The 26,217-nt window shown below is 44.3% G+C and overlaps 1 long non-coding RNA gene across 1 annotated transcript; it reads right to left on the bottom strand.

Annotated features, from left to right (window-relative positions):
* Positions 1–20,851: 20,851 nt before the first annotated feature.
* LOC144119110 (uncharacterized) lies at positions 20,852–25,082 on the bottom strand. Its single transcript, XR_013312263.1, has 4 exons — positions 25,023–25,082; positions 24,785–24,958; positions 22,292–22,390; positions 20,852–20,996 (listed from the first exon to the last, which is right to left on the bottom strand). It is a non-coding gene; the product is annotated as an uncharacterized LOC144119110 (long non-coding RNA).
* Positions 25,083–26,217: the final 1,135 nt, after the last annotated feature.

Below are 26,217 nucleotides of genomic sequence, written 5' to 3'. Positions count from 1 at the left end.
TCCGCAGTATTCTCTTTCCGCTTTCTGCCTTTGCGGTGACGAGCGTCACGCCTTGTAGTAACGCTTCGTAATCGTGTGTTCATGAAAAAACGCGGATAAATATCGCAACATTAACTCTCCATGTAGCCATTTTCTTATGCTTGCGGCTTTTGGTGTTCTCTTTTAACAGCAACCTCACATCATATAGTGAGGTGAGCTTAAAAGAGTACATTGTTGGGTCAGTCGGTCAATCATGATCAACAAAAGATACTGCGCACATACAAACAAGGACGAGAAGGGTACAGAAGCGCCGACTCGCGACTGATATTTTTTCAAAAGACGCATTGTTTATAGCTTTAAACAGTGATATGAACTACGCATGGTCACTGATATCACGGGTTGAAGCTATAAGCAATGCGTATTCTTTCGAATAAAAATCAGTCGCTAGTTCCCGCTTTTGTGAACCCTTTTCGTTCTTGTTTTATGGGCTCAATACCCTTACCTTTTGTTCTTTGTGTGGTGAATGCTAAGAGCAAGCACTTTTTCAAGTTTGTTTTTTCTACAGACCCCAAGACATATTGGCGACAAGCAGTTATAATGAAGATGGGACAGTTACATTAAACCAAATAAGATATAGCCCACGGTACCATCGCCTCACGAAAGCTGGCTTTCCTCTGCAAGCAGGCCTGTCAACTGCACGCATTGGTTGCGCCTAGAGTCGACAGAGTCTCACTAATGGGTTGGCTTTCACCGGTGACCCCTTCCTCGATGTCCGACTTACACCTTGCGCGCGAAGCAATGTGTTACTTTTGACCTGAGACTTTTCCCCCCTCCCCCCCTCCCACGCAGAGCAGAAGGCATCCAAACCAAAGAGCTTCCTGCTTGCCGATTCAATTAGGGTTCTGTTGCCGTCGTCGAAGCTCTTCTCTACCACTGCACCACTCCGAAGTTCGAGGCAACAAACTCGCCGCTGTATCCGGCAGCTTGAGCCTGTCTTAGAGTGCCTCGCTAGCACCCTACTCAACTGAGGAGAGGCAAGTCGGTGCTATTCAGTAAAGTTTTTTCTTCTGCTTTTTCCTTGAAGGGTCGTTGTAAATTCGTTTTTTCCGCCTTCCGACCGGACGGCACAGAGACGGCGGCTAGAACCGCGTTTCACCTAGAGTTAGTTGAACTGCAACTCCTGCGTGGTCCTGTGGGCCCCACTCGATGGCCGGCTAGCGGTTGTTGTCTGCCGCCTCCACGGTTTTCAGAACGCAAAGGTGTCGGTCCACGAGGCGATGTGAGAAACGAGGCCTGAATGCTTGTGGCAATGCCGCGCTTCATATAATATCGGCTGCATGTTACTTTTATGAGTGTTAGGAGCGACCGCAAACTTCGGCTTAGCACCAATGTCGAGCGAACGTTCTCTTAACTTCATTTGCGCAGTGTTCTACAGTGAGTTGGCACCTGTTGTAAGACGTAGCTACACACGCGATAGTTGTGCCACGAAGTGTTTTCGACAGATGTTCTCGATTGCTTTCAGTGTTCTAATTCCCACGAGCATATTCATGGACAGTTATGAGTAATAGCTGCTCAGAGTGGATTTTCTGCTTGCAGGAAGCGGCCAAGCCCCGTGACAGGTGTCTGTCTAGAAAAATTTATTACGGTCGTAACGACTGCTTTCCCATCGACAGTGAGAGTTACCCCTGCAAAATGCATATATAATACGTTTGAAAAGTTGAAATGTCTCTGAAAAAGTTGAAGTGTCATCTCGTTTTAATACACGTGTTTGGCTGAATGCTCATCTCATTGCACAAAGGTGAACATGCACGGGCGACAAGGAAAAAAACTGGCTCCTACTCAGTTTTTAGTACACGTCATAATTATCACCTTACCTACGCCCTCCACACGACAAAGACCTAAACCTTATCTCTCCAATTAGCCTTGTTCCGCTCCTGCTGCGACCACTTTTCGAAGTAACTTCATAATCTCTTTGGCCCACTTGACCTTCCGCTCCCATCTCTATTGCTTCTACCGTTCTCTTGTCTTGGAGTCAATTCAATCTCTTAGAGTGCACGGCCACCGGTTATTCGGCTTTCGCATTACATGCCCCGCTCATGCCCAGTTATTCTTCCTGATATTCACTACTATGACATTGAATCGCGTTGGTTCCCGGACCCATTCTCTTCTCTTCCTGCCTATCAATACTACATCAACAGCATGACAAACATCTACAAACCACTGTGGCCATGTTTCCTGACAACATAATCAGTCACTTTTTAGCGCGGGAGTCCTCGATCGCCGCGAGAAGTTTCATTCCCACGAATTGAAGCACAGCAAAACATTCCCGCTTTCTTTGATAGACGAGAGAAAGCTATTATCTATCCCCAGCCGTGCCTTTCTATATTCGCATTTTTTTGAAAACTTCATGAGAAGACAAATAAACAGTGCCCTCCGATTCACTTTACGAACTCTGATTAGCCGCACCAAGACAGTTTGGTTTCCTTTATGGCTATTCAGCTAACCTTGCCCTATATTCCATTATAGATTATATCAAATGCTAAATCGTCTACACAACATAGTGGATCTATATTAACTCATTTATCGAAGGCGCTCGCCAGGATTATTCATGATATCCTGTTTTATGCACTATTTCATAAAACCAAGGGCCCCTCAGTAAAGTTATTCGTTGTTGTCTACCTTATTAGACAACAGGCATCATGCACATGAGGCCTATTTTCTTACAACAAAACCAATATTATTTGATCTCTGAGGGTGCTATTTTTGTGTCCATATTATTTTAAAAGTTTATAAACGCTTTTCCTAATTGTCTCACACAGCTTAGAACGTTCATACCTTGCACTGGTGCCATTAGAATATTTCCATCTGTTGAATACCCGAGTAAGCCGCACAGTTGAATCATGGTCTAGGAATTGTTAACAATTGGTGTCTTGCTTAGAGGTTGCGAATCAATACATCGAAAATGGGTTCATGGCCTATAGTTTGCCGATCGGGGGCAGTTCCGCTCATCCTGAATTATATCTTCAGTCTGAGCCCACGTTCCTCACAGATCATTCAACATTAATTTGTCGGCTCGATTCATTTTAAAACCCAAAATTCATAACAATGCTTTAAAATCGGCATATGGCGGCAAAGTGTTATTCAAATCCAGTAATTTGTTTCACTATTCGACAGTTATCGCGTGCTACGATTCATTTGTTGACAATAACTTAACCTATCGCATCGCTAATGGCAAACGCGCGTCATTCTCACTTTCGAGCATTGCACCCCTCCAAAAACAAGCGATCAGAATTATAAGACAATGTGTGTAACGCTCATTCCGCAGCACTGTACTTGTATTCCTGAATATGAAGCCTTTAAATGACCTCATGATACATAGCGCCGGCAAAACAACTTGACGTCACATAAAGAGCCCGTCCTCTCTATACGACATCAAAATTGATATCAGCGACTCAACTCTAGAAGGTTGAGTTGAGTTGAACTGAGGTGTTGAAAGCTCCAGGTGGGATAAGCCTTGCTTATTCTGTCGGCAATTGCTCCACCGTAGCGTCACTTCCATGTTAATAATGTCCTAAAACCTGTCGGATATACCCCACTATGCACACAGTCACTTATAATAGCACAGATTTCTCTCCCGCGGAAAACATCTATGCACACAGTCACTCCACACAGTCCACATCACAGTCCACTCCAGAAGTCTTCAAAGCCAAGTAAGTTTTTCTTGTGAGAATTTGTACACACAACCGAAATTAGCGACTGGTTGCACCATCAAAAAACTAACAATAAATTAGCGACTGGTTGTACCATAAACTTTGAAATTAGGTCCCATTTTGCATCAAGTCATCACGCTCTGTTCCATTCTTCAAGAACCTCTCTTAAATAGCACATTTTTTATATTCGCCTATTCTTAGACCACTGCATATAAAATTTTACTTACACACCTTTTTTATTACTCCCTGTTTCAAAGATTGCGGTTTGTGTAAGGATTTTGTATCCAATATGCGCTAGCAGGGACAAAAGTAACTGACCCTGATTTCAAGTTTAGTGCCCCGGTCTCGACGCCAGCTGTGTATCGTTAGGTTGCAGCTGCATGTAGTTTTGCATGGTGTGGAATTTGGAAGGAAGCTCGGTTACTTTTTTCTCCGATATTACCCTTCTTAGGGCACTGAGAATTGCTTATTTGTCATAATTTTTAGTGCAGTTTTTATACGTGCTTCATTTTTATGCAAGATATATTTCTCTGTCTTGGCGTTTAGATCTGTTTTGTATACTTCATACTTTTACGTGATTGCAAACCAATGAAGAGACAACGACATGACAGATGGCTTGACATTTAGATCTATTTTGAATACTTGATATTGTTACGTAATTGCAAACCACGAAGAGACTACGACATGACAGATGGCTATGGTACAATTTAATGGCGGTGGGCGTAACGCAAGCGCTCCGTGCCGCGCCACTGCCCGCTTTGTCATCTTCTAGTCTGTGACACTACCCGGGGTTGCCGAGCGATCGTCATGATCGCCAGGACTAGAAGAATGGCAGTGACGGTGAAACGTAAAAATTGGCGATGGGCGTGACAGGAGGGATGAACACGGAAGAGATGAAGATGTAGGGCCTGCCGTCACGGTGAAAGACATGAGGAGTTGATATTATGAGCACTGGTCCACAAAGCTACCGGCACACAGTTCACCTTCAGCCGACGAGCGAAAACCATGGACGCACCAAACGGCATGGGCAGAGGGGCTGAGAGCTTACGTGTCTTGGATAGGCAGGGTCACTTAGGGTTTGGTCAGTAGTACCAGTTCGTCGTGTCTTGTGGTCAGGGAGGGGGACGAGGCTGGGGTGAACGGCGAGGTTGTTTCTTGTCAGGCGGTTAGAGCATACTCGGACTGTGCGGCCTAGGAGCACAAGGCCACCGACCACAGCAGACGCAGCACGCCGAAGCTCCAGGACTTGCATGGCGATGACTATTCTGCACATCAGACCAAATATTACGTGTCGGCAAGCCTATGAAGAGAAAACCACATGACAGGTGGCTATGACACGACTTTATGGCGGTGGAATTAGTTGTTGCCTCAAACACGATGGCACATACGTGGGCTTAGTGGGAGTGCTTCGTGCCGCTCCACTGCCCACTTTGTCGTCTTCTAGTACGTGACAATATATTAAGCACCTTTAATTTGCTTAGATATTTTCTATTTAGTACCTTATTGGCCGAATACTTCTATTTTAATTGCCCGCGCATTAGTGCAAAAAGGTCTCATTACAGTATCGACTTTTGGGACTCCTCTGTATAATATTTCGCCTTTTGCGAGACAAGCGCCATCAGATATAACACTTTTTCTTCTTTCAGAGAGTTTTCCACTGAGTTTGAGAGTACACTTCATATACTGCAACAGTGTGACTGAACAGCATTATTTTACGACTAAATGAAGAAAATGCTGTTAGTGAATCTAATCCAGACATGTATATCCAGGATAGTGCTAAATGAGCCTGTTGGCTGACTTAAGTCAGCAACAAATGTCTATAGAGGATACGCTGTGCCTGCCATTCTGTTTTTCTGCAGCTCTCTTCTCCTAAGTTTAACTCTTTTTTTTTGGTACATTGAGGCTTCAGGTAATATTATTCCTTGTAAATCATACTGAAAATTAAACTGCAAGCTGTTGTTTGCAGGATGTAGTCAATTAGTAAACAATAGCACATTTCTAGGTTGAAAATATAAAGCAACTTTTACGGTTATCACTCAAAAATTAGCAATGCTATATTTTGCCTGCCCCAGTGGGAAACACAAAAACCTTTAGTGTCATCGTTGCTTTCTTGATGACGAAAAATAGGCCTTTAACAATACACTACAGTTAAACGAGACAACATAGGTACGAATGTCGCATCTGCACCTAAATGGATTATTTTTATTGAATTGCATTCTGCGATATCATAGCTCTCATCTTAAAAATTCATATTTCCAAATTCTGCTTGAGTGAATATTGTTTTCTTGAAGGAAGGACAAAATACGAGCAACATAACCTGTTTTGCTTGAAAATATGAAGCATTCAATCGCAGCTTGTGCCGCGAGCCTCACCATGCAAACCCTTCGCAATGGTTCTTATATTCCGTCTACGCGTAAGGCAGTTTACGGTCTCCCGAACCATGTTACATTTACAAAAATGTGTGTATTTCGCATAGACTGTTACGCAACACAAAGGAACTATTTACGCTTCTATTAATAATATTTTGAGAATGCCTTGGTGTTGCACAGATTCTATGAGAGCTTGTTACTGGATATACAAGCATTCATTTAGCTTCAGCAGAACACATCACACTTGATTGCACTGCTACACTGTGGCTTGTGCATTTTTAATTTCAACGTGAGGTCACCAGTGGCCTAGGAAAAAATACCTGGTGTTCCGCTTTGCACGTGCACTTGGGCTTGAGATAGAGTTTTCGGCCTTTTGTGGACACTCAGTTCTATTCGTATTTTAGATATTCTAATGGTCCCAGAAATAAGAAAAAAAGGAATCAAAAGCGTTTCTTTGTCACTGTTTTGTGAAACGCTTAAGGGCTAGTTGCAAGCGATCTTACATATTCGAAACGATTGAGAGCATTGAAAATTTTCTTTCTGATTTGCATTCGTATTTGACAACACAGTGCTTAAGTATCAGGAATTTTTACTGCATTCAGAATGAGCACAGACACACACCTCACATTATTGAATAGATAAGTATTCAATTTCTAATAAGATTTAGGGGTCGGTCAGAAGTTTTGTGCACATGAAAGCAAAGCCCACTAATTTGGAAGCGCAGCCAACAAATTCAATTACGTTTTTTCTGAGAGTAAAACAATGAAGTAAATATAAGAGCACTGAAGTGAGCGGAATAGATGAAACGGAGGAGCCAAAGTTCATTACTTAGCCGCTTGATGTCAGCATGTGGTTAGCTTGGTTAGCTCATGGCTTTTCTTTGCTGGCTGGACGGCCCGTCTGACGACCATGTTCACTCAGGTTATATTGCTATCAAGGTTAAGCTGGTCTGATCTGTTCGCGCCGCAGAGGAAAGATGATGAGGACTACAATGTGCAATGCTCAGCGCGAGTGTGTGTTGCTTTTTTGCACGAGGAGTGATCTGCGGGGGTAGCATAGTTCTCTCCCTCAGTGGCCAGCGAGGATCATCTCTTCGCGCCGCCGCTCATTTCAAACCCAGTCGCGGCAATATTTATTTTTCATTCTGCATGGGCTGTTATTATCGTATGTTTGGCCGAGGTCTCCCTCAACGTCGCTGCCCCATTGCCTATAGCTTCCACAACACTCCTCCGAGCATACCTGAGCTTACCCGATTTACTCTGAGGCTTCACATAATATCTTTTGTTGGGGCCGCGTTAAATATTGATTCCGAACTAAACTATTGTGAATTCCTCGGTTGAAGTTAGTCAGAATGGCTAGACATGTGTAGACTGTACATTAACCTATAGCTTATTCTAGTCGGTCTCCTAGGGCCCGATAATTCGCAGTAAGAGTTTCATCTTCGTGCTGGTCGAGATTTAAGGAAAATTTGTGTCCGTTCGCGAGGTGCCTTGGTTTTTAATGCGTTAATCTTAGAAACATATTGGGATGAAAACGTGGCGACTGTCGTTGCATTGTTATGAAAACAGTCTGCCACCTGCAATGGTTGGCACAACAACCCCATGGGTGGAGGGCCAATCAGGCGATGCCAGTCAGTTTTCGCTAATTATTGCACCAAGTCGGCAGTTTTAGTCTCCTGATACTGTGAAAGCTTAAGCAAGTTGGTGTGACATGATTTTTCAGCAGCGCACGGGACAATGGACGTGACAAGTGCTGTGTCTCAGCGCCGGGTCTGTGCACTTGTCACGTCCTTTGTCCCCTGCGCTGCTGAAAAAGCCTTAGTCTCATAGCAGAATAATAAATAAGCGCCCCTGATTTTCTTTTTTTTTTCTGAACTAGAAATTGTAGACATGGCTATTGTTTGCCACGAAATTGTTGCCGATGTTGAAGCTCTTCTGCTATGCTCTAACATTGACGTGAAATCATTCGCGGATGTCTAGGCAGTTTCGCCGATTCCATGGCCGTTATAAGCGGTCGCAAACTTGCCTTCGACGAAAAATCTCACTCCTGAGCACTGGTGCAACGAAAGGCGCACGCAAGCCAGAAATTATTAGCCTACTCTCTCGCCAGCGTGGATGTCCGCAAAAAAGTGTCACACTAGCTGTCAATAAAACATGGTTGAGTGGTACACCGAGTTTACATCTGACAGCTACTGGGTCCATTCCTGAAAATACTTTCCTTTCCTTAAAACACAGGCTTCGCATTCGACCAAAATAGAAATTAGTAAATTAGTAATTAGCTAATCAGTGATTAGTATTTAGTTGATTAGTAGTTTCGAGAATTGGAAAACTAGTAAGGAATTAATTAGTTGTGCTACTGTTTGGTGCAGTGTGTCGTACCTGAGAACTCAGTATACGATAATGCACTGCGCATGCGCAAGGCACAAGCAGACAATGCACCTGTGCGTCAGCCTACTGCGCATGCATGTGACGTCATTGAGTGGCGCCACCATTGTTCGAGAGGAGCGCTCCCCAGGCAATCTTGTCAGGTGCCTCCTGAACGCCGATCTGGAAGGATGCCGCCTAAATGCTCTGAGTCTCCTGAAACCAAGCGTGCGCGCGGTAATGCACATCAGCGAAAGTGTCGTGAAGCGAACAATTGTGTAGTCTTTAATCAACATCTCAACCACACATCAGCAACACCACACTAAAGGCTTTCGCCGGCCCGCACTATAGGACAACAAATTGTCCACCTGAATTTTTTACACCACGACAACTCCTTTTTATATAACACATGCCTGTGCCGCCGCAATCCCTTATACGGCAGCAGCCCCGGGTGCACCCATCGGAACGCTGGAATCATCGCGCTCATCTGGTAGCAACAAATTGTTCAGTGGCCCTTCCGATCGACAAATGCCATCGTGTGGACAAGAAAACCCGGGGGTTCTATCCATTTGTGGATCCTGTCAGGAAGAGATCGCACAGAGGCTTTAAAGCAGCTTCTGAGCCCTAAACAGCAGTGACGATTATAGTAGATAAAAATATGGCGCGTGTAAGCATTTCTGAAATTAGACGCTAAATTCCAGAGCGCGTAAACGGCTGCCTAAGCCCGCGCCGCAGTTCATTAAGTTGACTGTGCTATTCTTTTTTGTACTCAGGATCCATCACAATGATGTACAGCCTATGTAAACCACTTATCCCGGGGTATATGACGACCAAAAGCTGGAGTTCAAATCTCTAAAGGTCTTATAAAGTGTTTTCTCCAGATGCTCTCCACTTTCCTACACGCAGACGTCAAAAAATTCTACCGACGTTCACGATGGGATCTCCGATCACAAATTGATCTACTTTACTTGTATTCTTCCCCGCCAACTAGGAAGATTCATGCCGAAATTCAAAACTGTAATGAATTTTGACGCGGCTGGGAACTCACGTATTACGTATTATCTTCAAGAAGTCCTCTCATCATTTTGTAAGGGCGACATAAATGCGTTGTGAGCGAAGTCGAAATTCTTTTGCGATTACTCCTGAATACGCATCAAAAATAAAGAAACTAGGAAGAAGAAACTCTTGGGTAACTCGTGAGCTGATTCACTTAAAACGGAAAATCCAGCGCCGTATGAAGAGAAAGAATAAAAATGTGCCACTAATCACTTATTCACGCGCATCCCTCAACCATGGGTTAAAAATAGCAAGAGACAAGCACTTTTGCAATGTAGTTCGTCGTTTCGCGACGGAAAATGCCCGCAAATTATGGCGGTACCTGTCTAATAAGGGCAATTACAGGCTAGAACAAAAAATTACGTACGGAGATGTTGTCACAGACAAAAAGGGAATGACAGAAAGGTTCAACCTTCATTTCCAAAGTGTTGTCACAGACAAAAAGGAAATGACAGAAAGGTTCAACCTTAATTTCCAAAGTGTATTTTCTCGACATGATGCGTGTGTCGATAGCACTTCAGTTGCTGCATGGTGGAGCAAGTAGCATTAACATTTCTTTGGATGGTGTTATCGAATTACTTTTACCGCCTGAATCCAAAAAAAAAATTACCTGGCCTGATGTTATCTCAGCAACATCCTTAGAAATGTAAGCAGAAATGATGGCTATAATTTTCGTCATAATCTTTGACAAATCTGTAGAGTCAGGCGTTGTGCCTGACTCACAGGCATGTTGCGCGCGTTGTACCTGTATTAAAGAAACCGACCAGGATTTAATAATTACCACCCAATATCACTGACTTCTCTTCTACGCAAACTAAACAACCATATTGTCCTGAAATATTTAAACAGCTTTAGATATGAGTAGAATAATTAGCAGCAGGCAACATTGCTTCCAGCAACGTTTTTCTATTATTACGCAAGTAATTGCATCCGTACACGAACAAACTAAAACTCTTTACAGCAATGGTGAGGTTGATATTATGTTTATGGACTTCTTCAAAGCATTCGATAGAGTTCCTCACATTAAGCAAAATAACTGAACTGAAAGCAATACGCACCCTTTCTAAAATCATAGCTTGGGTTATATCATACCTAAGCAATCGAAAACAATAAGTGGATATTGAAGGGCACTGCTCTCGCTTCTTAGATGTTTAGTCGTGTGTTCCACAAGACTTTGTTTGGGATCTGTTTTATAAAATATTTTCTTCGGTGATCTTTTAAGTGTTTTGGAAAGTAATACGTCGCGAGGTCATTCACCGATGACTGCATTATTTTTAAAAGTGTTCATTCTGTATTCGACCGACTGCATGTTCTAGCAGATTGGTGTAAAAGTGGACATTACAATTAATTATTGCAAAACCATTTATTTATGTGCTACCGATAGGTTCATCGAAATCAAATTTACGTGTGGTATTAGGCGTGAGGCAAGCAACAACAACAACAACGTAAGGAGTCGAGTAGAAGAATATAGGTATCTGGGGGTGACAAACGTGGATCTTAAACGGTCAACTCATATCTCCAACATCTGTTCCGCTGCAAGAAAAAAGCTAGGCTTTTTAAAAATCAACTTAATTCACCTAGTGCTCTTGAGCCTCAAGCGTACAAATGCAAAGTTCGATCCACTTTTAAATACGGCCGTATATTATGATGCTCACGCACAGCAACCAACGTAGAAAAATAAGAAAATATTGAAAGATTACCATTGCGATTTATATATAACCGGTATAAGCGTAGACACTTTTCCTCCACTGTTACTTCAGGCAGCCCTTGATCCGTTGGCTGGAAGGATTGCTGCCCCGCTGCGCTTCTTCCGGTCTCTATACATTTTAGAAAACTAGGCACTCGACCACATTATTACTTCGGAGAGGACACAGACAGGACCACCGGACACAAACACAGTTGTACCATCAAGCCAATATTTGCCCGCTTAACTACATACAGATTTTAATTTTTCCCCAAAACTATCACCGATTGGAATGCCTTGACCAAAGATTCACCTCTCCTTTCTCCAATGTCGAGAGAACTTATATACCTCGGTCTCTGACTAGAGCCATAGTGTACTTCTTCATTTATTCGCCAGTGTTTGTGGCATGTAATTCGGCACTATGTGCTTTGTTATGCAACATTGTTTATTTCAATAAATGTATAATTTTTTGCGTGAACTGAATTGTAACCGCGCTATTGTCGCTGAATTTAATGTACAGTGCTCATTAACCAATGAATGTACACTCTTATTCTTGGACAGGTTCCGTCCGCAGCATTTTGTAAATGAATAAATTAAATAAGATCTGGTGTCACTGTGAGATCGCAGTAATGCACCTTTCGTAGCTCGAAACAAGTGGAAGATGGCCGTTCTCGTTTTCAAATGATGTGCCATGTTTTTTCCCGCTTCGACCGATACGAACGTTAGTTCAACTATTGTCCAGTAGTTCGCCGTAACGTGAGTATTCGAAGTTTTCGCTATGGTTCGTCTATAACCGCACGTTTGGAAACATTTTACCGTGCCTAGCTTACTCCGGGAAAAAAGCTACCAGCAAGTTCTGGGACTCGTCGCGTTGCTTTGTTAACGCCACATGACTCGCAAAACGTCTGTTGCTCTGCAAAAGTGCCCCCAAGAGGAGAATGAGCCGTATGACGTTGTATCCGAACACAAACAATTTGGGCGCTCGTCGGTGGCCTCATCAACTGAGTACCGGAGCAACGGTATCTATCTGGAACCTCCTTCGCTGAAGCAATCCGCTGGCGTCTCTTCATTTGTCCACAGAATCAGAGAATCACGGTAGATAACGTCTGAACGGTGTCCTGCAAATCGGCGGATTAAAAAAAAAAGCGCGTCTCATGCGTGGAATTATTGATTTAGAACCCTTGCTGTGCCGACATGGTCCCGGAACCCATGCTCGTTCGAAGTGAGTCTTATGTGGCTTCCCAGATACTTGGAGGTTGCTTCAAACGGCAGGAACCCCAAATGTACGCTAACTTTTGATATATCTCCTGGTTTTCCGGTGTACAAATTCTGATCCTTACCCCCTAGTTACCACGGCTCCGCCTTTGATGCAACTGCGTTGGGCGCAGTCGCGCGTAACGTTGTGAGCATTGCCCCCGCTTCGGCCACACAGCAAATGATTGTGAGGTGACAAGCTCTTACAACCTGCCGCATCCCACCCGGTCTCCGGAGGTGGCTTTAGAGGAACAATTAATTGATTGTACGAAAGATCTCTGCGATACTCGTGATTTTCGAGCCGCCACTGTGGTAGAGCCTTCCAGAGGCGCTGTCTCGGCAGGTGATGTGCAACAACTTCCATGCTCGCAATCTGACAGAAAAGAGAACGATAAGCACAATTTTTTAATCACGAAATTTTTTAGCTCGCCTCTGTTTGCTACGGTTATGGGCCCCTTCTTTTAAGGTGCTTTATCTCATTGCATTTACAGAGGCACAAATCATATTTTAGATTTTTTTTTATAACCACCATTGCCTATTTTTTCACATCTTTGTTTCTAACAAACGCATATGTAAGCACCTTAAACAAAAAATAAATAAGTTTCATGCTAGTATAATACCTCTTGGTATAAACCTAGTATATACCTCTTGGTATAAAAATACCGTGGACATAGTGTTGCTGACAGTAAAGTCGCGCTGTTCAGCTTGCGAGAAACGACACTGTCAGCAGTACGTGACAGGGTTGTCAATCTCGTTTCGACCATTTTATTTCGGCGAGACCACAGGTCATTAACTGCTCTTTGTTTTACAAAACAGCAAAAAGTAACATTAAAACCAACATTTTGGACGCGACTGAACACGAAGAAGTGATTTTGTTGGAAGAATGAATTAAGGAATAAACGTTTTCGCATTGTTCTAGTGCGGGTGGCCACAGTGATCTCTAATTATTTTAGTTCACCGGCGAACTGCCCACTGAACACGGGTATTCGTGGCAAGCATCTACTTGTACGGTTACGTCGAGGCCCTAGACTTAGGTCTGTAAATCTGCAGTTGATCACGTTATGTTTCGTACATGTCGGGCTGCCAGGCTGTGCTTTGGTGCGCCGAGAGGGCGCTGCGTCGCAGATTGATGTCGCGGTTATGTCGGCCTACGTTCAGCACCGGTTGTGTGTCTAGTGTTTGAGTCGTCTGGAGCTCCGTGTAGCGTGGTGGAGGGGGGTAAAGTGTCCTGACGCATTGAGGAGCCTTGTATTTTTCTTCGCACAGCAGCCGCACAAGCAGAGGCTAGTGCGTCTGGTATCTCGAACGCAGAATTAGCTACTCTGTACCGTCTACACTGGCGTTGCTACGGAGATCAAAATAAGCAGCGTGACGCTGGCGCTCTATGCGAAATTTAACCCCTGGTCTTCCGCGGCCTCTGTCCAAACAGCGGACTGGGAGCATGGACGGGTTTCGATGCAGGCGAAATACAAAGGCGCCCATGTGCTGTGCGATGTCAATGCACGGTAAAAGTTCCCCAGGGGGTCGAAATTATCCGGAGCTGTCCACTACGGCAACTCTCTATCTATTTAGTCTTACACTCTCACCTTCCTCTTTTCCCTCACAGCATGGCTCGGTTGTCCATGGAGATGTGAGACAATAACTGCGCCATTTCCTTTCCTCAAAAACTAATTTTTAATTTCATATTTTATCCAGCGAAACCCTCTAAAGCCCATTTTCTTCTATAGGCAGCTTTTTTCGATAGGCCCAGCTTCGCTGCAGCGGTAGCGCGCTGCGGGCGACGATTCACGGTTCTCTAGACATGAGTTCTACAAGGGCAGGGGTGCTGTACGATACTCGGTCCGACAGGCGAAGCACGGTGAGAGTATCGTTGCACGTGCTTCGTAACGTGGCAGTGGCGGCGGAACGAAACGACGTGCGGCGCCACAAATGTGTAGTAAATTAATATGAGTTCAGTAACACTGAGGAAAAATACAAGTTGGCCTCCACCGAGAAATTGCCGCGGGTAATCACAAAGGCACAACTCTAACTAAATACGGTTTCGTTATAAGCTAAAAAAACAAAAACAAAATATAGGTGTCGCTGTCACTTGCCGATTTCGCAAGACCATGGCCTGCGTCGGTAGCAAATTTTTGGGGCAAATCGCAGAGGATGCTCTACAGTGTCATTAACTCCAGAACGGAATCAACCAGTCGTTTACGGTATGAACCCCTCCCCCCCCCCCCCCTGCGTGCCAACAGACCGGGAGACTTTTAAATTGAGTTACCTCAACAAAAAATGCGTCTTTTGCTGCAGGACAAACGTGGCCAGAAACAGCACAAGACTCAATGCAACTGAGAACAACTATGCAATGCTGTTGTCCTCAACCTAAATATAAAATCTGGGACTGCGCAGTGACGGGGGTAAGCAGCGAATCAAATGCCTGTTCATTTATTGACGGCAGAAAGGATGGATTTGGTAAAAGATTAGAACTGGCACTCAAGCTGGCGGTTAAGCCAGGAAGAGGCGATGCGTCTCTATGAGAAGGTGGCAAACAGGCAGAAAGAGGAGGCAGATTGGCAGAGAGAGGAAAGGGCGCAAGCACGCGTAGACGCTCGCGAGGCAGAAGAGCGGGAGGCTAGAAGAGCTCACGAGACAGAAGAACAGGAGAAAAGAAGGGTAGAACGGGAGGAGTTTCTTTTGTGGAAACAAGCGCATGTCGCGGGAGGATGTGAGGAGATCACGGACAAAAGTCAGCTTTCCTTAGCTGGCAGGGAATCTCCTAAACCGGCCAGAGTTTGTCCAAGGAAGCTGATGGCTCATTTCGATGACAAAAGAGATAATCTGGACGCATATCTGCAAATATTCGAGCGGATAGCTTCGGGGCAAGGCTGGGAGTGCTGTGAATGGGCCACGGCATTGAGCATGTGTTTAGTTGAAGAGGCGCTGAATGTGTTTGGAAGGATGCCTGCTGCTGATTCCATGGACTACGAGAAAGTCAAGAAGGCACTCCTTCAAAGATTCAGGGCTACGGCAGAGGGTTGTCGGAAGAGATTTCGCACCGCGAATCCTGAGGATTGTGAAACCGCTAAGCAGTTTTTTTAGAGGCTGAAAAACTATTTCGATAGGTGGCTTGATATGTCAAGCACAGAAAATAGTTCTGAAGGGGTGCGTGACAAGCTTGTGACCGAGCAGTTTTTAGCATGTTGCAGTCTAAAGCTGGCGCTATTCCTGGAAAAAAGAAAGTTGTGTTTACTATGAGAGTTTGCCGAAACTGCAGACCAATTATTCGAGGCTCAAGGCCTGAGAAATATGAGGAAGGCAAGGGAGGAAACACAAAAGGTCCTTGAGATAGATGCCACAAAACCAGGAACATATGGCAGTGCATCTAAGGTGCCAGTAATGTGTGTTCTCTGTGGCAAAGTGAGACACCATGCAGTTGACTGTCGGCCCTGTAGCGTTGCCCAAAAGACACAGGTTGCGTGTCAAGGTTGTTAGAAAAGGGGTCATACTCTGGATGCGTGCCGATACAGAACGCAGGACCGAGCTGCATGCGTTGTCGACTCTCGGACAGAACTTGTCACACTACCTGAAGGTCCACAGCTGAAAGGAAAGCAAACGCCGCTAGAAAATAAGGCGGTGAGTAAGACACCCAAGTCGAAAGCAGCAATGCCGGTGTTGGTTGGCCAAATAGGGAACCATCCTATATTTGTTTATAGAGACAGCGGAGCCAACACAGTGTTGGTTTAGAGAAGCCTGGTGAAGTGCTAGAATCTTGCAGGGGAAGCGTCGGCCGTCACTCTTGTAGATAGCACAGTAGGGTACCTTCCTGAAGCCAGGATTCTAGTTTCCACGCCATATAATACTAGACAGGTAGAGTCAAAATGCGTAGACAAACCCATCTACGATATCATCTTGGGAAACATTACGGTTGCAAGAAGTGTCGAAGTCTCCAAACCCGAGTGGAGGATGCTCGACGTTGAAGAACAACCAAAGGAGGAAAGGCCCGCGACACACCTCAGACGGGTGATGAGGCAGTCAGTTTCTTGTAGGTAGTGGAGACAAGAGCTCAAGCGACAGCTCGAGCAACGCAGCGTCCGCTTCTCTACTCCTGTTACGATGTGTCTCAACGTGACACGGGGCGAAATTGCAATTAGGCAAAGAGAATTCCCGAGCTTGAAAGCCTGCATCGAAAGAGTCGGGGAAAAAGTGAAAAGAAAGAATAGTCGTACTTCATTCGAATATCAACTGGTAAATGGTTTTTCTGCACAAGGAATGCTTATTTAGCACAGGAAGGCGGGTCCTAGAGCTGGTGTTACCGAAAGATATGCGAGAGACATTGCTACGCTTAGGACATGACGCCATTATGGCCGGACACCAGGGTGTTCAAAAAACGGTGTCTAGGATCACCGAGGAGGTCTTTTGGCCGGGCGTCCAGGGTGACGTTAAGCGCTTTGTTCGCTCATATGACGTGTGCCAGTGCACAGTTCTGAAGGGAAGAGTTGGTCCCGTGCCTCTGGGCAAGATGCGAGCCATCGACCTACCGTTTGAGAGTGGCTTTTTATGTTGTGGAGCCAATCTCTCCAGTATCCGCCAGAGACAATAGATATATGCTTTCTCTGGTTGACAGCTGCACTGGTATGTCAATAGATGACTATTTGTGAACTCTGCTAGGGATATTGATGGGCTTCGAACTAGGCTATGTAAAACCCGATAGTTACACCCTTTATCAATAAACGTACCATCCTGTCCTGCAACATGCATGGGTGTTCTCGACGAAACAATCGCTTTGGATCTTCAACTTACATCGTGACGCTCTCGCTTGTAGGCGCAAAGGAGTCACGGGCGGCTGCTAGAGTCCTATTTCGACAGCATTCCTTGGCCCGTTGTGCGAAATTCTCGCCATAGCCGGACATTCTACGGTAAGGACGCACCCTCAGTAGGAGTGGAATAACTTTATTTCCCTAAATATTGTTATTCTTTATAGCATTTTACTCCGTTTTCTTCGGAGTCTGCAGCTTTTGTAGGTGCCCCTATTGCTGGGCTACAGTGGCTCAAGGTGGGAGTGGCTGGCCCCTCTGCCCCAAGCATTGGGCGAGATACCACTGCCGTGCCTGACAATTTGGCACAAGTAAACAATGACCTGTCGTCTCCCCTAGATACGCTAGTAAATACGATGGGCAACTGTAGTTGTCTTGTAAACGCGGCTAGAGATTACACGAAAACCTAAGGTGGCCAGGATAAAAAAAATAGAAAGTCCCCACCATCGCCGTCAGTTTTCTCTCAGCTTTCGGAAACTGAGGTAGGGGCGCTATGGACTCATTATGGTCTAAGTTGAATAGCTGCCGTCTACATCATCAAGTGAGGCTGCAAAGCGAGCTTCTTTAGCGAAACAACGTTCACCCCACGAACCCCGACAACAACTCAGCGACAAGCTGTGCTCACGCATTTACACATCACAAGAATTGATTACATGCCCCCATAATTTTTTTAATTGGCGGTATTTAGATGCACATCTCCTCTAGTGCCCCGTCTCATTCCTCTAGAGCTGACGTTATCATACCGACAATTATCTGTAATCATATGTCTTCGCCTAACACCAACAAGGAAAGTTACGCAAACTCCGAGCCTGTTGCTTCCTCTTGCAGGAATCATGCTCGCTTCAGCACAACTCACCTCTTTCAGCCTCTCCCTCTTGGTGCACCTTGCTTTCTTCTCCCCATCATGTCTTGATCCCTGACCCTCCTCTTTGCGGGCAGGGGCGATGAGACACGATTTTTGCAGCACAGGAACTGGCAGTTGTCACTGTAAATTGCGCGAATAGAACACGCGGAAGTTTCGGATGTCAGGCGAAGTTGTGCTGAAACGCAATACCAGTTGGAAATATAGCTCTCCATGTGATCCACAGTCATTATGAAGCCTACGAGTGAGGAATACCACACCATAAATAATGCCAAAAAATGGCAGATAATGTTTTCTACATTCAAATCAGTGCGAAAGCACAGATTCCTGCTATGTGGAAGACGGCGATAAATGGGCAGTGCCAGGGGATGGTGTGCTCGCGCTGCTCGGAAATAATAATAGGCAAGACATGGTTTTGCTCTGTCCAGAACCACTGGATAAGGGCTTTTGCACTAAAAATAAGACAATCCTAATGCTCCAATTAAATATAAAACAGCATGCCCAAGAATGCTGATGGTGATCAATCATTTTTATGGCCAAAGGGAAGCTGTGCCTAAAAACCACTACAGCAACAACTACAGTGCATTCCTTGGAAAAGGCTGCAAGTGGCATTATGTTTTTCACTGCGAGCAGCGCGAAACCACTGCACTGCACTGTTTTTAATAAGCAATAATTTAAAGCATGCAACCTTGCATATTTGAAAAATGCTATTTGCCCGGCTGTAATTACAACGGTTGTTAGCAGCCTTTACAGCAGCCTGCATTTTTTAAGTGATATTTATTTCATAAGGGCATAAAGTGATATAGAATGACGGATGACGAGGATGCTTGAATGAAAAAAGGTTGCCGGATATAATATAACCAAGAAGTGAACGATGATGTGGTTCCTGTGTCTAAGCGGTATATAAATCCGGATTCTTCGGTGAGAGACCCGTTGCCGCCAGGTGCCTAACTCTCGTCGGCTTCAGCGCCGTGAAAACCCACAGCAGGTGATGAATATCCGCCTCACTACTTTTGACCTTGCAGACTGCACCCTCGGAGCGGGGGATATAAATCTTGAAATTGTGGCCACTTGCGTGTCCAGGCTGGAGTTAGGGCAAGCCCTACCCGGATCCGCCGGAGAGCGACTTCCTCAGCACGGGTAAGACCACGGAGGGAGGGTTAACGCACACGGAGGGATTAGAGCACGTGTGCGGCGCCGGAGGTGTTCCTTTCTTGATAACAGGAGGGTGGTGTCATCCAGAGTGAGAGCTCGAGCCAAAAACGAGGTTGGGGTCGAAAGGCGGGTCGCAGAATCTGCATGGTTTTTTTGCGCTCATGAGGTCGCGCGGGACCCACTCAAAGCGGATTTGCTGCGGGATGCGCGCCGCTAGATGATGGATGTCTTGGAAAACTTCTGAGATGCGACTGACGCTTTGTAGGAGGCGTGTGACGTGATGGGCGTCGGTGCGAATGACAATGCGTGCCGTAGGTAGCATGGTAACGGCGGCCACAGAACAAAGTGCCTCTTCAACCGCAAGCATCTCCGCACAGGTGGAGGAAGGAGGTTCTGGGAGGCGGAACCTGGACGTTTTGTTCAGGGCAGGCTTGCAAGAGCAGTAAACTGCCGTTGTTGTTTCGCAGGCCTGAATGCTTGCGTCAACGTAAAGAACGATGAAGGCATGCGGCAGATCGGCATCTTCTCTGCAATTCAGTCGCGAAACGACGATGCCGCGCGGGTAGATGATGGCCGACGTTGATCAGTTGGTTTGTTGTCGTTTAGCTGCTCAAAATGCCAAGAAGAAACAACTGGCGGGAGCGGCTACAGAAAACAGTGCGATGAAGCATATGCCCTGAGTGCACACGTTGTGTGTGTAAGGTTAGATTTAAGCCGGCGAGCATCGCGTCGCGGATGCACCAGCTCATCTAGTGTGTTAAGCTGCGCATGTTCTTGGAGAGCCACGATCAGGGTGATGTGGAAAAGGCAAGTGATGATCCTCATTTCCTCTCGATTAACAGCTTCTAGGCGATTCCATTGAGCCCTCGTCAAATGCTGGAATTGGGCTTGGTAAACGATGCCGTTTGCATAAGCGCCCGCACCAACTGTTGTGCAAAATGAGAGCGGGCTCCGCCTGTTTTAAGAGCAATCCGTGCCGAAAATTTCCATACAACGGAGAAAGCGGATCCATACGTACGGAATTATGGAACTACGGACTCCACAGTGTACGGGTATCCGCGTTCATCCGTACTTGTCGGATTCTTATGGACCTCCGCCTGTTATGGACTCCGTACAGTTGAACTGAACGGACTCCGCAGCAGTCCTTAAGCGGTGGACTCCACATATTTGTGCGGACTCCGCACTACCATGTGGAGGGCGATTCAGCCCGGATTACAATTGCACACTGTGGGAATGCAACAGCATGCATGCAGCTTTTAGCAATATGAGGCAGCTATACAGTTCTATATTCGTAATGATTATTATTTGCAGAAGTAAAAATTCACAGTGAGACTGAAATATGTACAGTATATAGACAAAATTTTTTCGGATGCATATTCGAGAAAAAAAAATTTCTGCATTGTCTTAATATGCAGTCAGCTGGTATTTTGCAAATGGAGCACGCATGTGCCCTCATGATCCAATGATTTTGATTGTCTTGCTTCGCCTAAAGAAATATTTTTCTGCAAACGCACATCATGCAAACTTTTCTCCATATATGACTCTACATGTATTCGTTGACATGCATGAACAGCCCTCACTATCAGTGTAAGTGCTGCTAGAATGTACAGCTAAGCAAAGTACTTTAAATATCTTTAATTCATATATGTAGCCACTCAATTTTTCAGCACTTTCAGCATGTCGCCAAGGGATCTATTTATGCTGCGCAAGCGCTCCTCCCTCGTTTTGATGCTGGGATGCTTTTCCATGTGCATCTCGAAGGCCGCTGAAAACAGTACAAATAACTGAGTACACAAAGTTTTGAAAATTGATGCAATCTATGCGCTTTTTATGGTACTGAAAGATGAAAAAAATGGACCCTTATAATTACTTTCTACTATATTGATTCAGACTGTTTCTTGCACCATATGCTTTGAAGTGGTCACAAGTGTCGTCATCATAGCAGAGAAAGTTATTTCCCTATGGTTAGTTACAGGTTTGTACCTACAATTATGGAATCCTCAAATAAACTTCGTATTATATGCAACTCCAAGGACCAAGTGCTAATGCATTCTAGTCTCCAAATATGTGAATGAGAAAAGAGTAACATGCAGAGAAATACTTTACAATGAATAACTTAACCTCGGAGAGCTTTGAGTTTTTCGGGCGTAAGAGCCCGCCTCTCTGGTAGCTCCGGAACTCCCTCTTTGTGCAGGAAACGGTGGCAGGGCCTAGCGGTTATGCTCCTATTGTAGAGCTCTTTCATACCCCATAGAGCATTTGCCATTTCCCGCACAAAGAGAGAGTCCTTGGGCTGTGTCTGCAGGTAAGCCCATTTCCCTCTAGGGAGGGTCACCCCACAGGCCAAGTGCACCTAAAAAAATTTTGAAGTAAGGTATGTCAGACACACTAAGAAAAAGCGCATCATCAAGTAAAATATTGGTTACTGATAATCAACAAAAATTGTTTTAATCTTCATACAGTGCTAATGCTAACCATAGTGCATGCAGCAGCTGGGCTACGATAAGGAATAAGAGGAAGTTATGAATTGTAGACCACAACAGTTCCGAAGCCTGAGGAAATGCAGGCCATCAGTGCAGCCGTAAGAATTTCCATTTTTTAATCTTGTTTACAGTCCCTCATCAGAACAGGTACAAAGTGCCTGTCACTATGACTGCTTTCGAGCTTCTTTTACGGGTGATACGCTCATAAATGTTCTATATAAGCACATCTCTCTTGTGAGCCATCTCCAGTTAACCCCATAAATGAAATCAAGCGAAATATTTCTAATTCCCTGTTAGCTAGCCATAGAAGACAATGCAACAAAGTTCTTTCGTTCAGTGGAGCTGGGCTTGAAAATTCATTTTATGATAACATAGGCATAATTAACGCTAACTGTAGTAACTTTTCGTACATCCACACCACTAACAACAACATATAAAATTAATGGGTGACGATTATCAGACCTGAATGTTCTTTCCAAGCTCATCCTGACTGTCAGGCTTTGTCAATTCACCTGATGGCCTGAACCTTACTCCATTCATTAAAGCTGCGAGTAAAAATGAAAATGTCATTCTGTACCTCCTCGTTTTCTCTACCACCATTCTGTGTGTCGCCTCCTCTTGGGGCCCCTTGCCGCTCCTGGGCGATTACCGATGAAGTGGGCACATAAATCTGCGCCTGCAAAAATAAAATTGTCATTTCAGTTCCCAATTATTGTGCACAGGTATTAATCAAGAACTCTGCAATAAAGTGCACTATTATCATTTATTTAAATTTTAATTGAAGTTGGTCACAGTGTTAGGTTATTTGCTATGCAAGCAAGTTATGTGACAGCACCTTTGAAATAAGCAGGCATGAGGGTTTCATATTGAGTAAAGAATGATAAGGTAGTAGTCTAATATCCCTGCCACACTAACAAATTTCACTTCAGTTTATTTTCATTAAAGATCCCAAATGGGGTGTTACATAAAGGGTGGGGTAATGGTGCACCAGTGACAGCAGTCATAAACAATGATGGGCAAGTTATGGCAGCGATATGATAGGGAAGGCCGTCTACAGTCAGTTGCTACTCAACAAAATAATGAGTTGGTAAAGACGTTGGCACCGGCACACAGGTGCAGAACTTGGAAGAGGGTGATCGATGCGATGGGATCTACGTGGTGGTGGTGCACAGATGTAGGGTTCTTGTCTTTAATGTCACTAAATTAATGTCATTCGGTCTCTTTTGGTCCTACATGGTAAAAAATAAGGTCATTTGCAAATTATGGTAATGACAATTGGTGAAAAAAAGTCTAATTAAAAGACATCAGCGCCCATAAAACGTGCTTGAAATTGTTGCGTACTGTTTCAAAAGCTGTTAAGAACATTTCTGGGGAATATTAAGGCTTCAAATATTATTTCTGGCATTCTGTAGCACTTAAGTTTAGCCATCAAAGTCCAAGCCAAGGACAGAGACAACCGCAAATCTGAAAAATGTAAACAAAACAAAATGGCTGGCATGACACGGTGGAGCGCAGATTGTTGAAATAACTTCCAAAAAAGTGAAGTGCTCAGTTGCAGCTTTAAGTGCTTCCCAGCCAAACGAACATCGAATGCCAGCCAACAATACAAAAATATCCCCATACAGAACTCTAGCATTGCTATTAGAATAAGTTTTGAATTATTAGTAATAACCACTGCTGTAACAAATGTATTTTTGAGGAGATGCCAGCTATCCATCTCATCATTCTGTGCGGAGTAATTAAAAGGGTATACGTGCATCTTCTCGGGAAAACTAGTTACTAAGATAGATTACTCTATTCAAGCCCGTGACCAGCCAAAACAGAAAAAAAACCTTGCATGACTGCATATGTGGCTATTAAATACACAGCTCCTCATATGAAACCACTGGAGAAACAGAAAGGTGAAGAGCAAAACTGTCAGGAAGACAATGAGTTTCATTGTAAACCACAAGGCACGACACAAGGATGACACGAACGATAAGAAAGACTGGAAAATTTTAATGATATTCGAGAAGTAACAGATCAACAGCAAAATCAATTATCCCACACAAGGCATTAACACACCTTGCATGGGAAGTGCAGCCCAGAAATAATAACTAATAAGAGGATTTTTCACCACTGCAGTGAAAGACAGGACATATTTGACAGGGCACAAAGAATATCCTGCCAAATGGCAAATTAAATTTGGAAAGTGATACGCTACATGCCATCTTGCTTTCTAAAAACGCAACAAAAAATAATCAACACCAACCAAAAGAATGACGAAGTAGATATTTCAGCTACCACACAGGAGCTTTGTTCACAATGAGGGCTGAACGAAGAACGAACACATTGCTCCACACCAATCGTGCACGCGGCAGTCTTGCAGCAGACAACGGCACTGTCGGTTTATGACATAGCTCAGGCTGCTTCAATATGGCTGTTGCTGTCAGGGGGAGGGGCTTAGAGCTGATAGCTTTAATTGAAATTGCACTTCAAAAGCGCAAGTCCAGCTCTGCATCTTTTTTAGGCATGCATAACAATGTTGTGGCTAGTACCTGCAATGTAAAACCACGATTTGTTGGTAGACCATGTCATGACCCCTTTAAGAAGTCGACTGTACCTTTTGCCCTCACGGTGAATAAGGCTGCCGCGTGGAAGGCGAAATGTAGTTGTCTTCGCTCTTTTCGTCGGCATCATTTATTTTTTGTCATTCATAATCCCGACCAGATGGGTTTCCGTCAAACTGTTGACTTCAATATATTCTAAAAACACACTGCCAATGTATGTTTCCACGAACTATAGTTAGGGCCAGTAGTTTTCTTTCGTGAAAAATAGTGATTTAAATAAGAACTTGTTTCCCAACACAATCAGGCTTACTTATAACAGCCATATAGTTATAATGAACACTCAGTTATGATAAAACAACGAAAATATTACTCAGGGCAAATGGGCTGATCTTCTACCCGTCACACTGGAAGACTTGTCCTACTAACTGAACAACATTCAGTGCACCAAATACCATTACCTCTCTTTTGGCACTACAAGGTAATAATGGTCGTTAACTGTATATATCATGTGTGCCACTCACTTGCACTGGTAGCCCCTGCTGTGCTGGGCTCGGACTGCTGGAGGCAGCAGCCTCTACTGCAGTTGGTGCAGCTGCAGCCAGCTCTGCCAGCCCTTCACCTGGCACGTCTCGTGCCCCAAGGGATTCTGAGCCTAGCTCAGGCTCCCTCGTGGCCGGTATGTCTGAGTTGCACACCTACAAGACAAATTGAAAATGCCCTTGTATATGCCAGTATTGAATCTCACTACACTTCACATACCTGTTGCTGTTCACTGCACTGGCAGGTTTTTCTTTTCTTCAGGTGTTCTTGCACCTCTCCTGCACGATGAAAGCACTTGTATTCATGCCAAACAGATAGCTTCAACACCCCGTCACAAGTGAAAACCCAATAATGATGAAAACAAAACCGCAAAATCTGGAGACAAAAAATGCGATTTGTGCAACATGTTAAACTGAGTGTTCACATAATGAATACTTCTCAATTTCTGCCATTACAGATGGCCTTTGTAATCTTTTTTTTGCACCCATAAGCAGAGACACTGTACATTCCGCTTGTGTGCAACATAAGAAACAAGCCTGTTTCCAATAAAAAAAAATCCAAGAAGGCCATGAAAATAACATTTCTTCAAGCCAGTAAGTTTTCTGCTTATTTTTATCCAATTTCATACTTCAATATACACTGTATCGCATACCAATGCACTCAGCAAGACTGCATAACTGGGGTGCATAGCAGGGGAGGTGTGAAAACCGGCCAGGCAAAACTGGCCCTTGAATGCATGAATGACCTGACAAGGGAACAGAGGAGCTTAAGGTCTTCAAACCATTTTACAAATTAACTATTGCGACTGCGCATTTCACACATCACAGGGCTTTATTTTTCTTTGAGCTCAGTTCGAGATTAAGCTCACATAGGAGAGAAATCCCTGTAGAGCAGAAAAATATGGCCGCTCATTGCGTTGGTAGTGTGCATGATTAGCTGCATTATACTGAATTAACTCTCAAGATGTCTGAACTCAAGTTGCTGACCTAAAGGATGCCACATTAATCCCAGAGCACTTAACACTGTGCCAAAATTTCTTTTCATCTGCTGTACTGTGCTTTTTTTTACTTCTGTGCTTATGTCACCTGCTAATAGAAAAGAAATACCCACATCAAGACTGCATGCAGTTCCCAATTACTTTATTTTAAACATTGCAAGAATTGCAGCACAGCATGGGTAATTATAATTCATTTCAGGAGCATTCACTTTATTTAGATTAAATATAAACATGTTGAAACTGCACCTTTCATGAATGAGAGAGTTCTCTTCCTGACACTCGTCTCCTTTAGGGTACTTGTGTGTAAACATAGCAACCCTATCTTTTTAGACAGGTGCGACGAATAGAAAAACTTTTGTATTGTAAAGTTCGAAATCGCAACCTTATACAGAGCGACATTGTCAAATCCCTCAATGG

Source organism: Amblyomma americanum, chromosome 2, assembly GCF_052857255.1.
Source record: "Amblyomma americanum isolate KBUSLIRL-KWMA chromosome 2, ASM5285725v1, whole genome shotgun sequence".
NCBI classification, from domain to species: Eukaryota; Metazoa; Arthropoda; class Arachnida; order Ixodida; family Ixodidae; genus Amblyomma; species Amblyomma americanum.
This window is presented reverse-complemented; position numbering and strand designations above follow the sequence as displayed.